At 39.5% G+C, this 21,571-nt stretch overlaps 1 pseudogene; it reads left to right on the top strand.

Annotated features, from left to right (window-relative positions):
• The first annotated feature begins 14,146 nt into the window (after nucleotides 1-14,146).
• On the top strand, nucleotides 14,147-15,006 carry LOC142450821 (zinc finger CCHC domain-containing protein 9 pseudogene; annotated as a pseudogene).
• The last annotated feature ends 6,565 nt before the right edge of the window (nucleotides 15,007-21,571 follow it).

Raw genomic sequence — 21,571 nt, 5'->3', positions numbered from 1 at the left:
CATGGTCTCCGCTTGTCTTCCATTTTGTGTTAAAATCATTCTAGTGAGACTTTTGAACAATAATTAATCCAATTTCACTGAGTTTCCAAGAATCAATAATAACCTTCATATTACTACACAGAATGGAAGATATTATTTTCTCATCTTAATTAATCATCAGCATTTAAAACTGTTGTTTATATCCTTTTCCTTTGAATATTATCTCAACTTAGTTTATGTTAGCTGTTTTCCAATCCTTCTGTCACTTATTTTTCCATTGCATTTTACTTTGGGTGATCTCATCAAGCAGAACTGCTCAATTATTATCGACTAGCTGCTGCTGTCTTTGTTCTTGCTGTGGAGCTGATTCTGACTTGTGACAAACCATGTGGATCGCAAGTTCATTATCTCTGGACCCATCTCGCCTACTGATGGCGAGCTTTTATCTCTAACAGAATTAGTCACACTTACGAGAACTTTCCCCCCATTTCTTTAAAGCCTGCGAAGTTCGGTCATTGCCATCAGGTGGATTCCAGCAAGTGGGGCCACATGTGGTGCAGCGGAGCCAAGAAGGGCTGCTCTGCACGCCCCCCTTGGCCATCAACCTCAAAAGAGCCGGTGGCCTGGTCTTTCTGCTGCCACGCTGCTGACTGGGTTGAATGTCTCAACCTGCAAGTCAGTGGCCAGTCACAAGAAGGAGCCTTGGTGGCGCAGTAGTGGGTTACTAGCCATAATGCCCTCGATTTCTGCCCATCACTCACCCTATAGAAAAGGATGTGACAAGCTGCTGCCTTAAAACTTTACAGCTTTGTAAACATTTATAGCTATGGGCAATTCTACTCTATATTGTGATGATATCAAACAAGCGAAGACTGCAAAATTGAGAAATTGTTCATTTTTTGTGCTTGGAAATCTTTAATTTAGGAATAAAAAGAATCAAGTAAAATGATGACTATTGTGTTAGTCTGGGTAGACTAGAGAAACAAATCCACGAACACTGATACGTGTATAACAAAGAGCTTTATATAAAGGAGCAATTGTATATTAAGAAACATTCCAGCCCAGTCCAGATCATGTCCATAAGTCTGATGTCAGTCCATCGATCTGATTTCAATCTATGAAATCCTCTTTAGACTCATGAAACACATGCAATGATCCTGAATGCAGGAAGATCACAGGCCACTGGGTGGAAGGTCTTGTGGATCCAGTGGTGGTGAAAGCATCTCAGCTCTGGCAAGGGTCTTTATGTGACTCCTTCAGCTCCAAAGCTCTAGTGTAGTCCCATGTGTGTTCTCAAAAGAAACGTCTCACCGTGAGAGTGCATGTGACCCACATCCAGCAAGCTATTTGTCTCCTTAGCATCTTCAAATGAGCTCATCAAGCTGCAAACTGATTGACAGGTTAAATAAACACCAACCCCTTTATTCTTAAGTCTCAAAGTGACAATAGATTATGAAGTACCAAAACTATTAAAAAAGAGACTGCTTATGATTCTTAGCTCAAGTAGTTTCAAGAATCCTATTACCTCGTCCAACTTAGAGATTCCGTAATAAAATACAGCTACCCACGTGGGTTTCTGAGACAGTAAAAGTTTAGCTTTATTTTTCTTCCTCGAAATAGTTGAGCTTCAACTTCTCACCTTGTAGTTAGCCCAATGCTTAACCCACTGCACCACCAGGAGTCCTTAGAGGTGCAATAGCATCTCTAAATCAACATATTTAAAAACAAAACAAAGTACTGACCCTGTGATAATGCTGAGGTTTCTCTTACATGATTGTTCTGATTGAGGGTTTGTAAATTTTCCATAGTGACTGGTCAGATCACAATTTACCAAATGATCAGTCAGTTGCTGTTCACATAGCTGCTTGCAAGGAATTTGATTAAAATTCACTTCTACATGAATTGACTTCCTGACCCCCCCACCCCCAATACTTGACTATTGTCTGGATTGATTAGAATACAAAATTTATAATTGACACACAGTATATCGACTAAACTCAAAAACCTGGCTCAGAGCCATCAAGTCGGTGCCTACTCATAGAGACCGTGCAGGGCAGGTGGAACTTCCCCAGTTTCTCAGACTGTAACTATGTGGGAGTAGAGAGCTGCATCTTCCTCCCGTGGAGTGGCTAGTGGTTTCCAATTGAGGACCTTGTGGCTCTCAGCCCAGTACATAAGCACTGGAGCCTGAGGGAAGAGTCACCCGTATTGGGAGGAGAGGTGTGTTGCCCAAGGAAGACCCGCTATAGCTTGGGCTTAAGTTAAACATCCTCATGTGACGAAAGGAAAGGCATGTGCTCCTCTGGAGGGTCTTCTCAGAGCTTATCCTTTCACCTCTCTGTGTTGTATCCTGAGTCTCCTGGTTTGAATCGGAGTTACGTCCCGAAGGATGTCCTGTTGCTTCCACATTTTTCCTATACTAAAGCTGTGGCTGTGAATACATTCCACAAAAATGTTTGTGACAATTGCTGTGAATTATCAAATCCAGCAGAGGAACAGCAAGGTACATAATGTAGACATGTGAAGGTGGGCATGGAGCTGACTTGTGGCTTATAAAAATGAACTTTCTGCTGATTCTGACTCGGGGTGTTGTTCTTACAGTTCTTCTCCCAAAAGCCAGTGTTTTCTTGCTTGGAAAACATTTTTTATCTTTAAATATCTCTGCTGAATAATAGCTAAGTAAGGTGGCTCAAATTTCCCAGACCAAAAATCTCAAAATACTTTTAATATATATTCCTGTGACAACTTACATCTGGTCAGTCCATCATGCTGGTTTCTTGTTTTTCTCTCTACCACATCACTACTTTGGAATCGCCATCTCATTCACATTAATTTTAATACTTTCCTTCCATTCCTAACTGGCATTATAGAGTATTCAAAATATTAACGACAGAGTGATATTTTTATTAAAAGGGAATACCTAAAGTCTTTCCATATCAGAAAAAAATTAATTTTTTTATTATTAAAAATTGTGATTCTTAACATGGTCAATTTTCTATTCTTACGTATACCAACCAGTCTTCCTGGTTTCACTTTGTTCTCAGAATACTTACTATTTTGCTGTTCTCTAACTAGTTAGGAATCTTTCTGCCTTGGAATCTTGAAATGTTCTGTGTGTGTGTGTGTGTGTGTGTGTGTGCGCGCGCACGTGCGCGCGCGTGCCTTAGAAGTACTTTATCATAAAGATCCTGGTCATGTTTTACCTAATCAAAAGGTCTTTTTCATTTGCTTTATCTAATTGGATGTACCTTTCCGTTTAGTCTGCTTTATTTTTGTCCTTCACTTTTGTCACTCCCTGACATGGAATAGGTGTGATTACTTTCTGTCTGTGACCCTCCACCAGCATGTAAATTGTATGAGATCAGGGATTTCGTGAGGCAGTATGACAGCACTTAGGCCAGCGCTCGATAGAGACCAGACTCCAAAGATGTGTCTGTTGGATGGAAGGATGGATGACGCCAGCTATGTTTCCCTAGAGTGACTTCATCTTTCACGGACAGAAGGTCTTGGTAGTTTCTTCCTTGATGAAAATTTTACTTGGGCCTCCTCTCTTTTCTAAAACAGGACATTAAGCTGTCTCCATAAACGACTGAAATATAGCCAATTAATATAGCTTTTCTAGCCATAATTCTTTATATGTTGCATTATAATGCTAGACTCTCGGCCTGTGGATATAATCCTATTTGGAAGGAGTTTTCTGCTATGCTGATGAGGATGCGATTAAATTGGCATTAAGTCTCTAATTGAATAGAGAGTATGAAACAAGTCATACTCTGCTTCCTTGGGGTCTGCTGAAAGTCAAAACTCCACCTCCATCAGTCATTATTCCGTGTATAAAAGTCATCTTGGACAAGCAACTAAATCTCAGGACCTTTGGAAGTGGAGCATATCATGAACTCTGTCTGAAGTGTCAAAGGCTGAAGCCAGAGGCCCATGAGACTGTGGCATAGACTATGGGACAGAGGAAAGGAGCCAGGCCATGAGCCAGTGCACAGAAAACATGAGACAGAACAGAGGAGCAGCATGGAGATTACAGACTGTGAGGCAGAGAGACAGGCTGCCCAGTCAATGAAGGCAGAGTTCAAAGGACCACATGGCTGAGAAGATGAAGATCAGAGAGAAACACTTGGCTATTGGCTGAGAAGAGGTCTTGTGTAGACCAATGAGTCGGTCTTTATTGTTGTATTGATTCTGCTTTGTGGTAACCTCTGAACTCACTAAGAGATCGTAATTGTGAGCATTGTCTGTGAAGTTGCTGTGGCCATTGTCAATACTTATTGGACCCAGCGTAGACGCAGAGCGGTGTCGGAATAAGTAAGCAGGTGAAGTATGCCCAGCCCTTTTGGCAATAGGGAAGCCAAAGCAGGTCAAATATGGCTCCCATGACTTTACAACCATTATAACATCCAAACGGTTTTATCAAGGATTTGGATTCACTGAGTCCAAATTTGGGCCTGGTGTTTCTTGCCCTGCCCTGGAATCGCTTGTCATCCTACAGAATCAGACTGCATGAATGAACAACGCATCATCATCTGCGAGATCGTGTTCGCATGCAGTTATATAGCCGGCATATACTGTGAACATGTTTTCATTACTTCTGAACTAGCTGTTTTGGGATATAAAGCATCATCAACAATAAAGTTATCACTTTGTGACAAATAGCAACTCATTAGTACAAGTGCGTCACATATATATTCTTTCCATTCCATATAAAAAAGATCAGTATAAAAATAGCACATATGTGAGAATGATTGGAAAATTTTAGCAAGTACTTTTATAACTAATGTTCCTGTTAAGTTGAATATTGTTTGCCTGAGTGGGAAGACAGCAATATAAGAAATATAGAAAGAAGAAAAAGTGGTGTTTCATCTTTATCGTGTATGAAGAGCCTTTGATGCAAACTGAAATATACTAATTTTTACGAATGTGAGTAAATGTTTCCACAGAATCATAAGAACCTCTGATAAATAAACATCTCATAATGTAAAGCTATTTTTTCGCATCATGTCTTCTTGATATACACTAGTGAAAGTAGTGGCTCCATCTCTCTCATTTCTCCTAAAGAAGAATCAGTGCATTTTAATTATGATGTTGGAAAAAAAAACATTGAAAATGCCACTGACTGCCAAAGGAAACAACAGATTTGTCTTGAAAGGTGTACAGCTTGAATGCTTCTTAGAGGTAAGAATGGCCAAGCTTTGTTCCATGTACTTTGGAAATGTCAGGAGAGACCAGTCCCTGGAGAAGGAAGTCAAGCTTAGTGTGGAAGAAGGACAGAGAAAAAGAGGAAGGCCCACAATGGGATGGATTGTTGCAGTGGCTGCAACAATGGCTCAAATGTACGAACAATTGTGAGGATGGCCATGGACTGGACCGCGTTTCCTCTTATCTGTAACTAGCGCTGCTGCTATGAATGGGAACCTATTCTATGGCCCTCAGCAACAGCCAAAACAACAATTCTACTCCAAAGAAACCTGCGACTTCTTTCATATTAAAATGTCACTTTTGACATCCTTGAGGGACTCAAATTATATTGCTTTTAAATGCTTTTTTGGAAATTTGGGAGCAAGCATGTCTTTTAAGGTGGATGGGATTAGTTTTCCAAGAATCCTAAGTGCAATTTACCTGGTCTTTTTCTTACCAGTGTGATTTTCTATTATCTTAAAATGTCTTCCTATAATGCACTTGTGATCTTGGTACACCTTTCTAGGAAAGTCTATCAAGAATAACCCCTTGGATTAATGAGAAGTAGTCCAGGCCCTTCTGAGTGCACCTGCCTTCCTTGAATTGTATGGTGCAGCAGATCCCCTGGCAAACACCCTTTGGAGTGAACCTTTATTTTTTGGGAAGCACCTTATGAGACAAACACCAATGTGCTACTGAGAGAACTTGTCTACATCCAACCACTTAACAGAAAGATCTTTGTCAACATTTGTTTTAATAAACCCGTGCATGTATGAACGGAACACCTCGTAGTGATGCTTCATGACTAAGCTGTGAATGGTGCTGCTTTTGTTTTGTGCTCTCAAGTCGATCCTTATTCCCAGTGTATCTGTGGGTTAGGGAAGAACTGCTCTATAAAATGCCCATGGATCTGAATCTTCCAGAATGCATACTGCTACATTTTCCTCTGGCCAAGTTGCTGGGATGTCTAACCATTGACTTTTTGGTTCACAGCTGAGCTGCTTAATCACTCAGACACCAGGGCTGCACAACTCAATGTATAAAACATAGAATGGCACAATAAACCTAAAAAAGCAAAACACGGCTTTCCAAGATGAAACAATAGACAAATAAGTTGTATGGCATAATATTGAGTGATAGCATCTTCTGAAATACATATTTCTAAGAAACAGGAGGAGAATGGCATACTATTTAAAAATAAAATATAAAAAATTGTTATCAAACTATATTTGCTTTTAATTAAATTTGAATTTTATATTTGAATTAAATAGCTATAAATATTTTGATAATTTAATGATTTTGCAATTATTATTGCTAGTTTAGTTTGGATTTGTGTGTGACTTTTGTCAACTTAATGCTCAAAAATATCTTATCTACCCTCTTTAATATGCTTTTAGTAAATGGAGAAGAAGAAGCTAATGTGCAATAAAAGTATCATTGCATATATAAAGAATTTATAAAATGATAGCATTCTTATGTAGAACTAACAACAGCAAATCAAAACCTTGTGGAAAATACAATAAAAAGATAGGGGGTGCATGATGGGGACCCAATGCCCACCTGTAGAGAGCTGAACACCCCTTCCAGAGGGGTAGTGAGGAGATGGGCCACACAGGATTCAGTGTAACAACAATGAAACTCAAAACCTTCCTCTAGTTCCTGAACGCTTCCTCCCCTCCCAATCATCATGATCCCAATCCTACCTTGCCTTGCGGACCTGGTTGTACCAGAGGATGTACAGTGGTGCAGTGGGGATCTGGAGGCACAGGGAATCTAGGACAGACGAACCTTTCAACACCAGCGGTGGGAGAGGCGACACCAGGAGGGAAGGGCATGTAGAAAGGGAGAACCGATCTCGGAGATCTATGTGTAACCTCCTCTCTGGGAGATTGTCAAGGGGGAGGCGGATGAGGGGAGACGCCGGGGAGTGTAAGATAAGATATAATAATTATTTATAAACTATCAAGGGACCAGGGGTGGGATCGGGGAGGGAGGGGGATGGGGGGAAAAAAAGGGAAACCGAGCTGATTCCAGGAACCCAAGTGGAAGGTGAATTATGAGAGTGATGAGTGTAACGAATGTATAAGGGTGCTTTGCTCATTTGATGTATGCACAGATTGTGATAAGAGCCTTATGAGCCCCAATAAAAAGATTAAAAAAAAGAAAGAAAGAAAATGATTAGGGCAAAGAATGTACGGATGTGCTCTATACAATTGATGTATGTATATGTATATGTATGGATTGTGATAAGAGTTGTATGAGCCCCTAATAAAATGTAAAAAAAAAAAACAATCCTTTTGAAAAAAAAAAAAAAGAAATCCTTATCTAAATTAATTTGTGGTAAATCTTTGTTTTTTTCACAGAAAGTACCATGGGGATAGTCCCACCATGAGACACGACATCCCCCACTGACCCACAGCACTATGGAGGACAACACTGGAGATACAGTGTGGGAGTTGGGCCCCATTCTACCCCACCACACTGGAGCATAACACTAAGGGCATGCGACAGAGCAGCAAGGGGAACAGAGCAATGAAGTCCATGGGGGATACCAAAAATAGACTTTGGGACCAGGGCATGGCACTCCATCAGACTCAACCAGAAAACACTCCTAATTGTCAACAAACAGACCTGGAACTATTATTAGGCTTTTCTTTTTGTCATTGTTTTTTCTGGTGGTGGTGATTTGTTTTTTGCTTTTATTTTGTTGTTTTGGTTTGCTCTGTCTTGTTCTTGTGCTTATGACTGAATCTGTATGTACATCTAGATAAAATAGGCAGTATAAACAATCTGGAGGAGAAAACAAGGAGACCTTCAGTTCCAAGGGGACATGGGGGAGAGGGAGGCTGGGAAAAGGAAATGGAGTGTCAACCAACCCAGGGGCAAACGAACAACAAGTGATCTAAAATTGATGGCAAAGAGGACATAGGGTGCCTGATGGGGCTTTATCAAGGGCAATGTAGCCAAGAGGAATTTCTGGAACCCAAAAGAAGGCTGAACATGATAGTGGGACAAGAGGAGTATAAAAGGAAATAGAGGAAAGAACTAGGAGGCAAAAGACATCTCTAAAGGTCTAAATACAGGCAAGTGCATATATGCTAAGTGTCAAAGTAGAAGATGGGTATTGGGTCTCTACTCAAGTACTCCCTCAATGCAAGAACATTTTGATCTAATAATCCGGCATTCTGTGATGCCCTTCTTCTCAAAAAATTGCTGAAGACAAAATGGGTGCATAAGCAAATATGGTAAGGAAAGTGAATGGGGCCCCATTATCAAAAGATATAGCATCTGTGATCTTAAAGGTCTGAAGATAAACAAGTGACCATCTAGCTGAAAAGCAACAAAGCCCACATGGAAGAAGCACATGAGTTGTAAATGGGATCATATATCAGGCATCCAAGACCCAGATTAAAAAAAATCATATCAATGTGAATAAGGGTGTGTGTGGAGTGGAGATCCAAAGCCCATCTGCAGACAACTGTACATCCCCTTAAAGAAGAGTCACAAGGATGAGAAAAGCCAGTAAGGGTGCAATGTATCACTGATGAAACATACAACTTTCCTCTGTATGGATTGTGATAAGAGCTGTATGAGCCCCTAGTAAAATGATTTTTTAAAAAAAAATCTTTGCATCTTTATCATAATACCCAGCCAGGAAAATTATGTTAGTATAAATTTATCTTTCTATAAATTCCGTGAGCTTATTGGAAATTTTGACCCAAGTTAGATGTGAAGGTAAATAAGTGTATAAGATTTTAGCTTAAAAAAAATATATCTGTCCTATTCGCTCTCTAACACCAGGCTCTAAAATGAGTATTCTTTGAATGCATAAACAACTGAGTTTATGTCAAAAATTACGATGGGTTTGAGCTACATTATTGCATTATGCAGTCAACCTGTCTATTGTGAAGTACAAATGAACACTTAGATATTATAAATTTATACATATTTTGATCATTATATTGGGGGTTCATAGAACACTTATCACAATGCATACATACATCCATTGAGTCAAGCATATTTGTACATTTGCTACTATCATCATTTTCTAAATATTTTCTTGGTACTTGAGCCTTTGGTATCAGCTTCTCATATTTTCCCATCCCTCCCCCAGCATCTCTCCCTCATGAACCCTTGATAATTCATAATTTTTTTTCATGTCTTACACTGACCTATGTCTCCCTTCACTCACTTTTCTGTTGTGCATCCCCCTAGGAGGGGTTTATATATAGACCATTGTGATCGGCTTCCCCTTTCTTCCTCCACCTTCCCCTTCCCCTCCTAGTATGACTACTCTCAATATTGGTCCTGAGGGGTTTATGTGCCATGGATTCCCTGTATTTCCAGCTCTTATCCTTACCCATGTACATGGTCTGGTCTAGCCAGATTTGTAAGGTAAATTTTGGGACATGATAGTGTCAGGGAAGAAGCATTTAAGAACTAGAGGAAAGTTGCATGTTCCATCAGTGCCACACTGAACCTTGAGTGGCTCGTTTCTTCAATACAAACCTCCTGTAAGGGGATGTCCAATTGCCTACAGATGGGCTTTGGATCTCCACTTCACACTCACCCTCATTAACAATGATATGATTTTTTTGTTGTGGGCTTTTGATGCCCGATCCATGATCCTATCAACATTCCATGATCACACAGGCTACTCTGCTTCTTCCATGTTGGATTTTTCTTTTTGCTTCTCAGCTAGACGGCCACTTGTTTATCTTTAAACCTTTAAGATTCCAGACACTACATCTTTTGATATCTGGGCACCATCCACTTTCTTCATCACATTTGCTTATGCACCCATCTTGTCTTCAGAGATCATGTTGGGAAGGTGAACATCATGGAATGCCAGATTATTAGAACAAAGTGTTCTTGCATTGAGGGAACATCTTAATACAAAACCTATAAATTTATGTACATAGAACTATTTCCCCATCATATATAAATATACATGCCTTTATTTAGACCTCCACAAATACCCATTGCTTTCTACCATTCTATTTCCTTTTATTTTCCTCTTGTCCCACTATCATGTTCAGCCTTCACTTGGGTTTCAGTAATTCCTCTCTGTTACATTGCCCTTGATCGAGCCCTACCAGGTCTCCTACACCCTTCTTGCCATTGATTTTAGATCATTTGTCCCTGGGTTTGTTAACATCCCCTCCCTTTGCCCCGCCTCCCTCTCTCCCATGTCACCCATTGTTTTCTTCTCTGGATTGTTTATCCCACCTAGTTTATCTAAATAGACATGCAGAGATAATATGCAAAAAAACAAGACAGAGCAAACAATGCAACAAAAGAAAACAAAACAACAACTAAAAAAGCCAGAGAAAACAACAACAAAAAACCCTATAAATAGTTCAAAATCTGTTTGTTGACCTTTAGGAGTGTTTTCCAGTCAATTATGATGGAGTGACATGCCACAGTCCCACAGTCTATTTTTGGTATTCCTCAGAGATGTCCTTGCTCTGCGTTCTTTGCTATTCTGTTGCACGCCCTTAGTGTTTTGTCTCAGTGTGGTGGAGTCAGAGCAGGCACAATTCCCACACTGTGTCTCCTGTGTTGTCCCCAGAGCACCATGGGTCAGTGAGGGACATTGTGTCTCGTGGTGGGGCTAGACCTCTAGTCCTCTCTGTGCATTGACTGCTCTGAGCAGGAATATTGTCCTCAAGTCCTGGGGGCAGGGCCAGGAAGTGCTCCACTTTCTCTCCCTCCCCCTTTGTTTGCTCCTGTGTGCTCTGATCAGACATGTCCCTCTCCCTGAGCTGTACCTTCAGTGCTGTCCTCAGAAGTGAATTGTTCTGGTGGGCAGGAAGGCTGTTCACGTAGTTGGGATTGGGCCACCCCTTAATATTATAAACTTTTTAATAAGTTAAAATGGTGAAAATAATTTCAAATAATCTAGTTCACAATATCTGATAATCATTTAATCAAAGAATCACATAAAACTACTTTTTGGGCTACTGAGAATTCCACACATAAAATGTATTATACCGTTATCATAACACTAAGTTCTTCATGGCAAGACTGAATGTACCTGTGGGAAACATTTTATGAAAATATGTTTCCAAACCTAGTGATAAAACTGAGAAACATAATTAATGTGATTGTTAGATGCTGAAATGTTTTACCACCTTTATGCTGTACTTTTGAATATGTTATTCCTAAAGGGGTCATGTTTTTGTTATATAGTGTAAAAATAATACAATTTTTTTCTATTTCTTTCTAATCTAACTCTGCTCCTAATTTCAGGTGCATTCATTAAACATAATAAAAATAATTAATTTATTTTGATTGTGAGAATATTGGATATTAAATCAGATAATATTCAGGAGGAAATGGTATACTTACAGTGCAATAAAAAAGTGTTTTCCATTATGAAAGTGAATAAAATGTGTGATTATGCATTTATTTTTGAAATATTATAGTTTTCTTTTGTCTTTCATAAGCTGTTTATGTAAAAGGTGACTATATTAATATAAATAGGATTTCTGAAACAAGGTGATTATATCATATATCCTGGGAACACAGATATGACTCCTGATTATATGTCTGAATCTATTTGGCCATGAGTTGTACTTCTATGAAATTATAATATAGATCATTTCAAATCAAGACCCATAGTGATGATCAAATGAGATCATTAAGAAAAAACATTTAAAATGCAAACAAATTTGTCCAAAACTAATTTCTAGCTATGGCAGAGGGAAGGTACTTAAAACGATGTCTCTGAAAATAAAAGTAAATAACTCTACAGTATTGTCAGGAGAAGTATTTTAGGTCCTTATTCAATCTGTATACTGAGGAGATAATCCAAGAAGCTGAACTGCACAAAGAAGTATTTGGAGTCAGAATTGTAGGAATACTTATTAACAAATAATGCAGCCTAAGAGTCCTGGTGGTGTACTGATTACACATTGGACCGTGATCTGCATATTAGGCAGTTTGTATCTACCAGCAGCCCTCAGGAGAAAGACTGGGATTTCTACTCCTGTAAACAGTTACCATCTAGAAAAACCACAAGGTGTTGCTCTGAGTCAGCATTGACTTGATAGCGAGGAGTTTGGTTTTGTTTTTAACTAGTTGAATTCAAGAAGCCTTGGAGCAGTTAAAGAGCAGACTATAGTGCTTAGTGTGAATTATACTTACTGTAAAGAAAACAAAAATACTCAAAACTGGACCAATAAACAGCATCATGGTAAAAATTGTCAAGGATATCATTTTACTTGGTTCCTCAGTCAATGCTCATGGAAGCCACAGTCATGACATCAAAGAATATATTGCAATAAGTAAATCTGCTTCCAAAGAGTTCCTTAAAGTAAAAGAGTAAAGATATCTCATTGAAGACTAAGGTCTGTCTGACCCAACTCATAGTACTTCAATAGTATTAGATGCATAGGAACACAAGGTAAACACAGTCAATATACCATGGACTACCAGAAGAATGAACAGATGTCATATAAGTACAGTCAGAATGTTCTTTATAGAATCAGATGAGTATACATTTTCTCACATACTTTGGACATGTTATCATAGGAGAAGAATGTGCTAGGTAGAGTAGAGTGTTAGCCAAACAGAGGAAGAGCTTCCACAAGGTGGACCGACACAACGGTTGACAACAATGAGCTCAAACGTAACAACTGTGACAACGGCACAGGACTGAGCAATATGTGGTTCTGTTGTATATAGGATTACTATGTGTGGGAACTGACTCGAGTAACCAACTAATAAGCATAAGAAATTAATCAAAGATAAATGCAGATTGTGAAGTATTTGTTTATGAAAAGCAGAACCTTTGCTCCTGGAGCTCATAGTCTTCTCCGGAGCAATTCCCATCCCTCTTTCCAATTCCATTAAGACAGTGGTTTAATCAGGCAGGGATGGTCAAGGAAAACAACTTTGCTGACCCAGGAGACTGACTTGATTTGAAGCACAAAGTGAAAAAACAATCCACTGAGAAGTCATTACAGAGAACTAAATAGAGAGCAAGGTAGAAACTTGAAGCTCTGCTCATCTGAGCTTGCAGACCTGGTTGGAGCAAATGGGAATCATTTGAGATCTTAAAATGGCAGTCTGGTCCCCTCACAGAAGAGTCACAAGGATGGGATGAGTCAATCAGGGCATGGTATAGCACTGATGACACACACAATACTCCTCTGGTTCTTTGAGGCTTCTTCACCCCCGCTATCATGACCCCGGTCCTGCCTTTCACTTTGGGCTAGGCCAGAGTGTATGCACAGGTACAGATAAGCGATAAGAGCTCATGACACACAGAATCCAGGAACAGGAATGGGGGAGGAGGGACAGGAGACAAGGGAAGGAAGAAGGAACCAACCGCAATGATTGAGCCAACCAACACATAACCACATTCCCCCTCCCCAAGGAGATGAACAACAGAAACTATGGGGGCAGGGAGACAGCAGTTGGTATAAGGTATGAAAATAATAATAATCCATAATTTGTTAAGGAGTCACATGGGGGGAGTAGGTGAAAGAGGAGCTGATACCCAGGGCTCAATAGAAAGTAAATGTTTAGAAAAATAATGAACATATGTACAAATATGCTTGATACAGTTGCTGTATGAATTGTAATGAGGACTGTAAGAACCCAGAATAAAATGATCTTTTAGTAAAAAAAAAATACTGGGGAAAATGGCAGTCTGGAAATGAAATGGTTATGAAAGTTTCCCACATAGCCAAACCCATGAGCAAGTGAAACGGTGTGGGTCCAGGGGAAAATAAGAAAGGAATGCTTTAGGACAGGGGTGCTCAATACGCCAATCGCGATCTACTAGGCAATCGCAAATGTAGTGTGGGTAGATCACATGGCATTGAAAAAATAGACGTAAGCCTATAATCAATCCCGTTACTTAATTGATTTACAGCTCAGCCAGTCAGATGCAATCTTAGGTGTCAAACACATGCACAAACAACTGAGCTAAGTGCAGCAAAACTGACAAGCTGGGCTGGCCAACTCGCCTGCTCTGGAGGATTCACACGCGATTGATCAGGTACAGCTTGGGAAACCATGACCAGGTGGGCACGAGTTACGGCCACCGCTAACAAGAGACCCTTGGCAGCAACACCATGGCAGGATTTGAAGAAGGGACCCGATGACGGAGGAAGTCAAAGCCAAGCCAAGGGGAAATCATTCGAAGCCCATGGACTGTCCCTTAAAAATGACACACTTCAAACAAAACAGAAAAAGAACAAAAAGAAAAAGGAGTACTTAAATGAAGATGTGAATGGGTTCATGGACTACCTAAGGCAGAGCTCACAGGTGGCTCACAGTGGGGAGAGGGGAGCCGCTGTCCACGCGGAAATCAGGGAAGACATTGCACTTGCTCTAAAGAAAGACAGTCGGAGGGAAGGAAGAAGATTAAAAAGGCAAACAACAAAGAAAAATGCAGTGGTCTGTTTCCATTGCAGACAACCTGGACATGGCGTTGCAGACTGCCCCGCTGCCCTGGACACTCAGGATGCAGGCACTGGCATATGCTACCAATGCGGGTCCACAGAGCACGAAATAACTAAGTGCAAAGCTAAAGTGGACATAGCTCTTGGTGAATTTCCTTTCGCAAAATGTTTCGTGTGTGGGGAGATGGGGCACCTGTCCAGATCTTGTCCTGAGAACCCCAAGGGCGTCTATGCTGATGGTGGTGGCTGCAGACTTTGTGGGTCCGTGCAACACTCTCAGAAAGACTGCCCAGGAAGGAAGAACTCTGATCGAGTGGTCACGGTTTGTCGCTGGGAAAAGGGAATGCGCGCAGACCATGAAGGCATTTTGGATGCTCCCAAGCTGCAGGCACCCCAAACCAAGTTGCCCAAAGTTGTTCATTTCTGAACATGTCTGCTTCACCAGGGGGCGCTGGGCTTCCTGTCACGGCCAAGCCTCTTGTACTGCGTTTGGCCAGCCAAGGAGGACCTTCTTCCACTGTTTGGAGAACCCCCCTGGAAAAAAGTCCTCGATGTGTACATGAACGTCTCCAAAACACAATGAACACACACAACCTTGGTATACGTAGGCTGTTACGTACCTGATTTTCACAATCCCCTTTTCTTAAAAACAATCATGCATTAATGCAAACCAGCTGTAAACAAAAGGTGTATTTGCCTTTGAAGATCACCTTTTCTCATTATGTTTTCTTCAAAATAGAAATCTTATTATTACAATAGAAATGTATCTTAAATGCCCACAGGATTGCTGTATTTTTACAGTCTAGAATAAAAGCCATTACTTGGCAAAAAAAAAAAAAAAAAACCTGACAAGCTAAATTATCACCAATTTTCAGACCTTGTTTTTTTTCCTCTTAAACATTAGAGAGGGTTTTAAAATGAGTGGGGGAGCTGGACCAAGTTAGAAGACAAAAACGTGTCACTTTCATACGGAATGGGAGATTTTGACACTACAAGACGACATTCAGCTGAAGTCCAGAGCGCACGAACAGTTCTGGAACTTACTCACAGAGGGAACGTACCCAAACATGAGAAAATGTGCTACCTCCTTGACTGCTCTACTTATTTTTGTGAGTCAGCTTTTTCCCACGTAAAGACTCAGGCTGGCTGTCAGCAGCTACTGTCTGGATTATGCATCCCTGACTCATTCCATTCAGTGCAAGTCAGCAGAGTAAACTCAGGCCATGACAAAAAATGTACATAGCTAATTGTGTTTTGTTGTGAAATATGCACTCACACAGTTATGCAAGGTACATAAACACACATTGTACATAAAAAGAATCCTCAATGCATTTATGAATAAGTGTAACAAATAAATAATAAATATATGTTTTGCACTTTTTAGTTGGTAGATCATTTTGATTTGATCATTTTATAAGTAACTCACATGCTTGCAAAGTTTAGAACCTAACCTCCACTTAACCATTGGCTAACTGACATATATACAGGCACATGCATCTGGCTTTATAATAACAGAAGTTAAGAAATTAAGAGAGAGATTTAGTAGCTACTGTGTTAGGCTTGGTTGTCCAAAGAAAGAAAATCAGTGGCACTCATTGATGTCTAAGAAAGAACTTTAGATCAAGCAGTAAGAAGACATCCCAGACCAGTCCAACTCAATCCATGGGACCATTGCTAGCAGGATCTCTCTTCAGACTCATGTAGTTACAGGCTGGTGACAATGAAAGGTGAATTTGGAAGCAGGGCATTCACAAGTCGGTGAGTTCAGAGTCAGGTGGATCCAAGGTAGATGAGAACATAGCAAGGTACAGTGTGGAGGTTGGCTCCCAGAGTCAGAGTCCCACAAGGGGCTGCTGCTGGAGGCAGACCCAGAGTCTCAGCCAGGAGGAAGGTGGATGGCCACAGAGAAGCGAGTTTCCCAGTGTCCTGCTCACAAAAAGGTCAGTCCTCCAAGGGAAGATCATCAGGCTGTGACCTGATTGATAACAGATGGTACTGCACCCCGACACATTCACACAGGTGCAAGTAACAAAAAATCTAACCGCCACAGTACCATTTATGTTCATTTTAAGGTATTATCTATTTTTGCAGGAGTAAGATTAGGCTCTCTGCTTCCATACATATTTACATCCTCAAAATCCCTATACAGGGTTGCTATGTGCTAGAATCTACTCAATGCCAGGGAGTTATGAAGTTTTACTGATCAATTTTGATTTTACTGCTAGAAATAAGTAACCTTATTTTCTACTGTTACTATTAAAAGCATTCTAGAAGTTTGCAAATATGTTACAAGGATAATTTAAGCACCCTCTTAACTAATTTACCTTTTAAAATCACAAACAGGGAGATCTGGTGGCCTAGTGGGTTACGCATTGAACTGCCAACCACAATGTCAGTGGTTTGAAGCCACCAGATGCTCAGCAGCAGAAAGATGAGGACATCTATTCATGTAGAGATTTAAAGTTGCAGAAACACAAAAGGGCAATTCTATTGCCCTCTATGGACATCTCCGGCTTCCTGTTCCAGTCCCGTGGGAGAACCCAAGGGTCAGTGGCTTGAACGAAACAGTAAAGTACCACAAAAATGCACCATTTCACGCAGTCAAAATTAACTTAAAGTAAAATTACCTCCCAAAATACTAGGAATAATTTATTGTTGGAAGAATGGAGAAGACCTAGAGGTGTTACAAAGTCAGGCTTTTTATTTAAATCTAAAATATATATGTGTTAACTAAGGAGAGGAATTGTTGGTATTTTTCTGGGACTAGGAGAGGATGTCTCAGAAACAGGGTGCTTTCCCTTTTCAGTCCTTATTTGGTCTTAAACGGATCTGTCATGGCTCTAGGAGCTATGCAATTTAATGTGTAAATACCACAAAAGGTATCTTGGTGTCACTTGTGACCCCTACTACCATGCCCCAGTTTGGGAAAGGCCCTCGCCTCAGTGCCTGCTCTGTGATTTTAGTTTCTTCTTTTTTTTTTACATTTTAATATTTTCATTTTTTAAATCAGCATTTTATTTGGGGCCCTTACAGCTCTTATAACAATCCATACATCAATTGTATCTAGCACTCGTTTACATATGTTGCCATCCTCATTTTCAAAACATTTTCTTTCTACTTGAGCCCTTGGTATCAGCTCGTCATTTATTCCCTTCCCTCCCTCCCCCACCCGCCCTCCCTCATGAACCTTGATCAATTATGTATTATTGTCATTGTTAGTTCATATCTTACAGCAGTCAGACCGATATTTCTTACTCTGGCGGAATCTTCTTGCTCTGTCACTCAGCTGTCTCCTCTGTTCTACAGAGTGTGTATCCCATAAGACACAGTCAACTTCATGGCAAACATTTTGGTTTTGTTTTTAATATCTCAAATGAATATGTAAAAACAAATGAACAAGCTCACTGTCATCAAGTCAATACCGACTCACATCGACCCTTTGCGTCAGGGGAGAACTTTCTCTGTGGGTTTCCGAGATGGCAATTATTTACAGGAGTAGACAGTCTCATCTTTTGCCCACAACAATATACAGGAATCACTAAATGAACAGAAAAAGTTAACATTACCTATTGTTACAGTGATTGACTTGATAACATCAGGATTTAAGTCGTATGCAAATTTATAGACAGAGAGAGAGTTTGTTATTTTGTGCCATAGTCATAGATTTAATACCACCTAACATTATCTTTTGTTCAAGGTTAAAAAGCATAATGTTGTTTTAAAAATGTTAATAGTCAGTGATATTTATTAAAGTACTAATCTAATAGTGAAAATGTTCTATATCTTAAACTTTATAATTATGCTATCTCTCAAAAACAGATTAAAATCTGGTAGTTGAATGGTCTTTCCTAACAGTAATCCATTTTGCAAAAAATAAAATAAGGAAAAAGAAATCCCATTTGGATACTACCAAATATATTCTTCACATTTTGAATATTTCGACAGATGGAGGAAAAACTTGCATGAAAATGGTAGATATTCATAGGACAAAAATGATTTCAATTGGGCGTAAATTCATATGCTTCTAAAAATTTGAAGATGAATTCACTTCATTACCCTCATCAAATAATTAGAAATGGTACAATGCTCTCAAGGAGAGAACTAATAAAAAAGAAGACACTCAGGTACCATGGTGTGAATTCCTACAAGTATTTTATAGGAACATTTTTTTTTACGGAGCCCTCAAAATTAAGTTTGACACTTTGTTTATGTTATGCCGAGTTTCTTCAAGTAGTAACAAAATAACATTCAAACGCCACTTTGACACTGCATTAATGAGGACTTTCTTATTTATTAAGGGAATTATTTCGATAGCCATCTGATTATTTCTAATCCTGATTGTGAGAGAATGTGGAAAAATACTAAAATTTCTAGAGATGATTCTGCCCAGCACAGAATTATGCTTGGCAAGGTACAGGTTCAGTGAAAAAGAAGGAGGCTCTCTGTAAGATGAATTCACACAATGGGTTCACGCAATGGGTCCTCAGGATGGAGGAGCATCAGGCAACGTTTGGGGACAAGGTCAATATGAGCCAAACCCAGGTCTAGGTTACTTAAACATCAACCATATCTTTTTCTAAAAAGTAAACTACTTTTTACTAGACTATCAAAAGAAGGTAGAGAGAATTCTGGTAATGCCCTTATCTACATAAAGACTACTTTGGGGCTGGGAAATAAAACACCCATTCCCTCATTTGACAATCACGGATCACTAATTAACAAAGATAAGCATGATTTACTACAAAGTACTCTAAAATATAATTTTGTTAATCTTATAAGGCTACATTATTACATGCTAAATTACTGACAAATGGAAGTCCCACAGTGAAAGCCATTGTACAAATATATCAAAAGCATGCCTCTTTAATAAAATGCATAAAAATATGTATTCCAACTTGATAAAAACTACTCGATGAACAGTGATGTCCTAATAAAAAGACTTATAGTGTTTACTCCTTTCTGTGGTACAAATTATATCATCAAGACTATTTCCAAGCTACCAGCAGTTACCAGCCTGCTCACAAAATTCCTAAGAATTTAGCATCATTTCTTATCAACTGGTGTAAGCTCATTGAAGCACACCATTGATCTAGTGGATATTCTTAGAATAAATTGGGTCAAATCTCCTAAACATTCTAATATTTCATTTTTATATTTTCAAAATGAACTAGCATGTTATAGTGTTCAGTGGTTTAAAATAAAATTCTTGGTGCTTTATTTTATTCTTGATTACCTCAAAATATAGATTCAATAATGGTACTTATTTTTATTGTATTCTCAAAATTATATTGTATGCAATGAATGCTAAAATACACGTATTAGCAAGGTATGATTAGTATAGTGATCTATAAAGGGTAATACAAACGTGGAGCACAATATAGTTATTTCAAAAGATGAAGGAGAATTATTTGCTCAAGTCTATGTTTTTAGGGACTAGCGAATTGGTTATGAGTAGTGACTGTAGGCATGAAAGATGGAAACACTGCCCAGTCCTGCGCCCTCCTCACAATTCTCATGCTTGCTCACTTTGTTGCAGCCATTGCGACAATTCAACTCTTCAAGGGTCTTCTTGTGCTCACTGTCCTTCTAAGCATGATGTCCTCTTCCAGGGACTGGAATCTCCTAATAACATGTTCACAGAACTTGAGATAAACTCTTGCCACTTTTGTTTCTAAAGAGCATTCTCACTGTATTCCACAAGACACATTTGTGTGTTCTTTTGACAGTACTTGTTGCTTTCAAAATTCTTTGTCAATTGTAATTGAAATGCTTTGATTCTTCTTCTGTCTCCCTTTTTCAGCATCCTACTTTCACATGCACATGAGGCAATATGTAATACCATGGCTTGGGTCAGATGCACCTTAGTCCTTTAAGCAACATTTTTTCTCTTCGACATTTTAAAGAAGTCGTGTGCAGCAAACTTACCCAATGAAATACGTTGTTTGATTTTTTAACAACTGCTTCCATAAGCACTGGCTGTGGATCCGCAACTTCAATTTGGTTTCTGTGTCTCATGATGTATGTATTGGTCCATCTGTGAGGATTTTGGTTTCCACTGAGTAAACCATACAGAAGGCTGAAATCTTCATCAGCAAGGGCTTCAAGCCCCCCTTTGTGTCCTGTGTCAATATTATGTCATCTTCATATTGCTGGATGTTAATAAGCTTTCTTCCAATCCTGATGTCTGGTTCTTTTTCATATAATCCAGATTATTTACTCAGTGCACAAAAAGTGTAAGTATGATGAAAGGATACGACCCTGTTGTATGCCTTTACTGATTTTAAACCATGAAACATTCATTTGTTCTGTTTGCACAGCTGCCTCCTCATCCTAGTACAAGCTCCATATAAGCACAATGAATTTTTCTGAAATCCCCATCCTTGTCAAGACTATCTAAAGTTTATTATGATTCACACATTGTGGAGTTGACCACAGTATGTTCCTTCATAGCCTTGGAAAATCCTGGCCCATTCAAGTTGACATAAACCTGAACTGTTAAAGCCTGGCATAATGTGTCTTGCATATTTTTCTAATGAGACAGTCTCATCAATTGTGTAAACTAGATGGAAGATAATACTGGAAATACCACAGCTCCACAATGGGAAGTAAGCAAGCAATGATTGGAAGAATCTGATCACAGCCTTGGTGCATTTGAGGCAGGTTTCAGTAGGGTGCGGTCTACTTTTAGTATGGATTGACACCAGGTGAAAGCTAGCTCACTTCTGCTCAGTCTGGATACTGCATCTGGTTTATTTCACTCCTACCTGCTGAATTGAGGAGCCATTAGTGGACGCCAACCTTCAATTCATTCAGGTGACTTCAGATTCACGTTGTCAAACTCAGAGTCATTCAGTTCTGCATCCATTAGTCTATCATCTTCCTGCTTCATTTTCGTGGTTCTTGTGCTCAGACACTGCAATTATGTGAGTCGGGAAAGCCCCTAACTTAAATATGATCCACACACTTGAACTGGACTAGACTACCTCACTTCT

The sequence above is a fragment of the Tenrec ecaudatus genome, chromosome 6 (assembly GCF_050624435.1).
Source record: "Tenrec ecaudatus isolate mTenEca1 chromosome 6, mTenEca1.hap1, whole genome shotgun sequence".
Lineage (NCBI taxonomy): Eukaryota > Metazoa > Chordata > Mammalia > Afrosoricida > Tenrecidae > Tenrec > Tenrec ecaudatus.
This window is presented reverse-complemented; position numbering and strand designations above follow the sequence as displayed.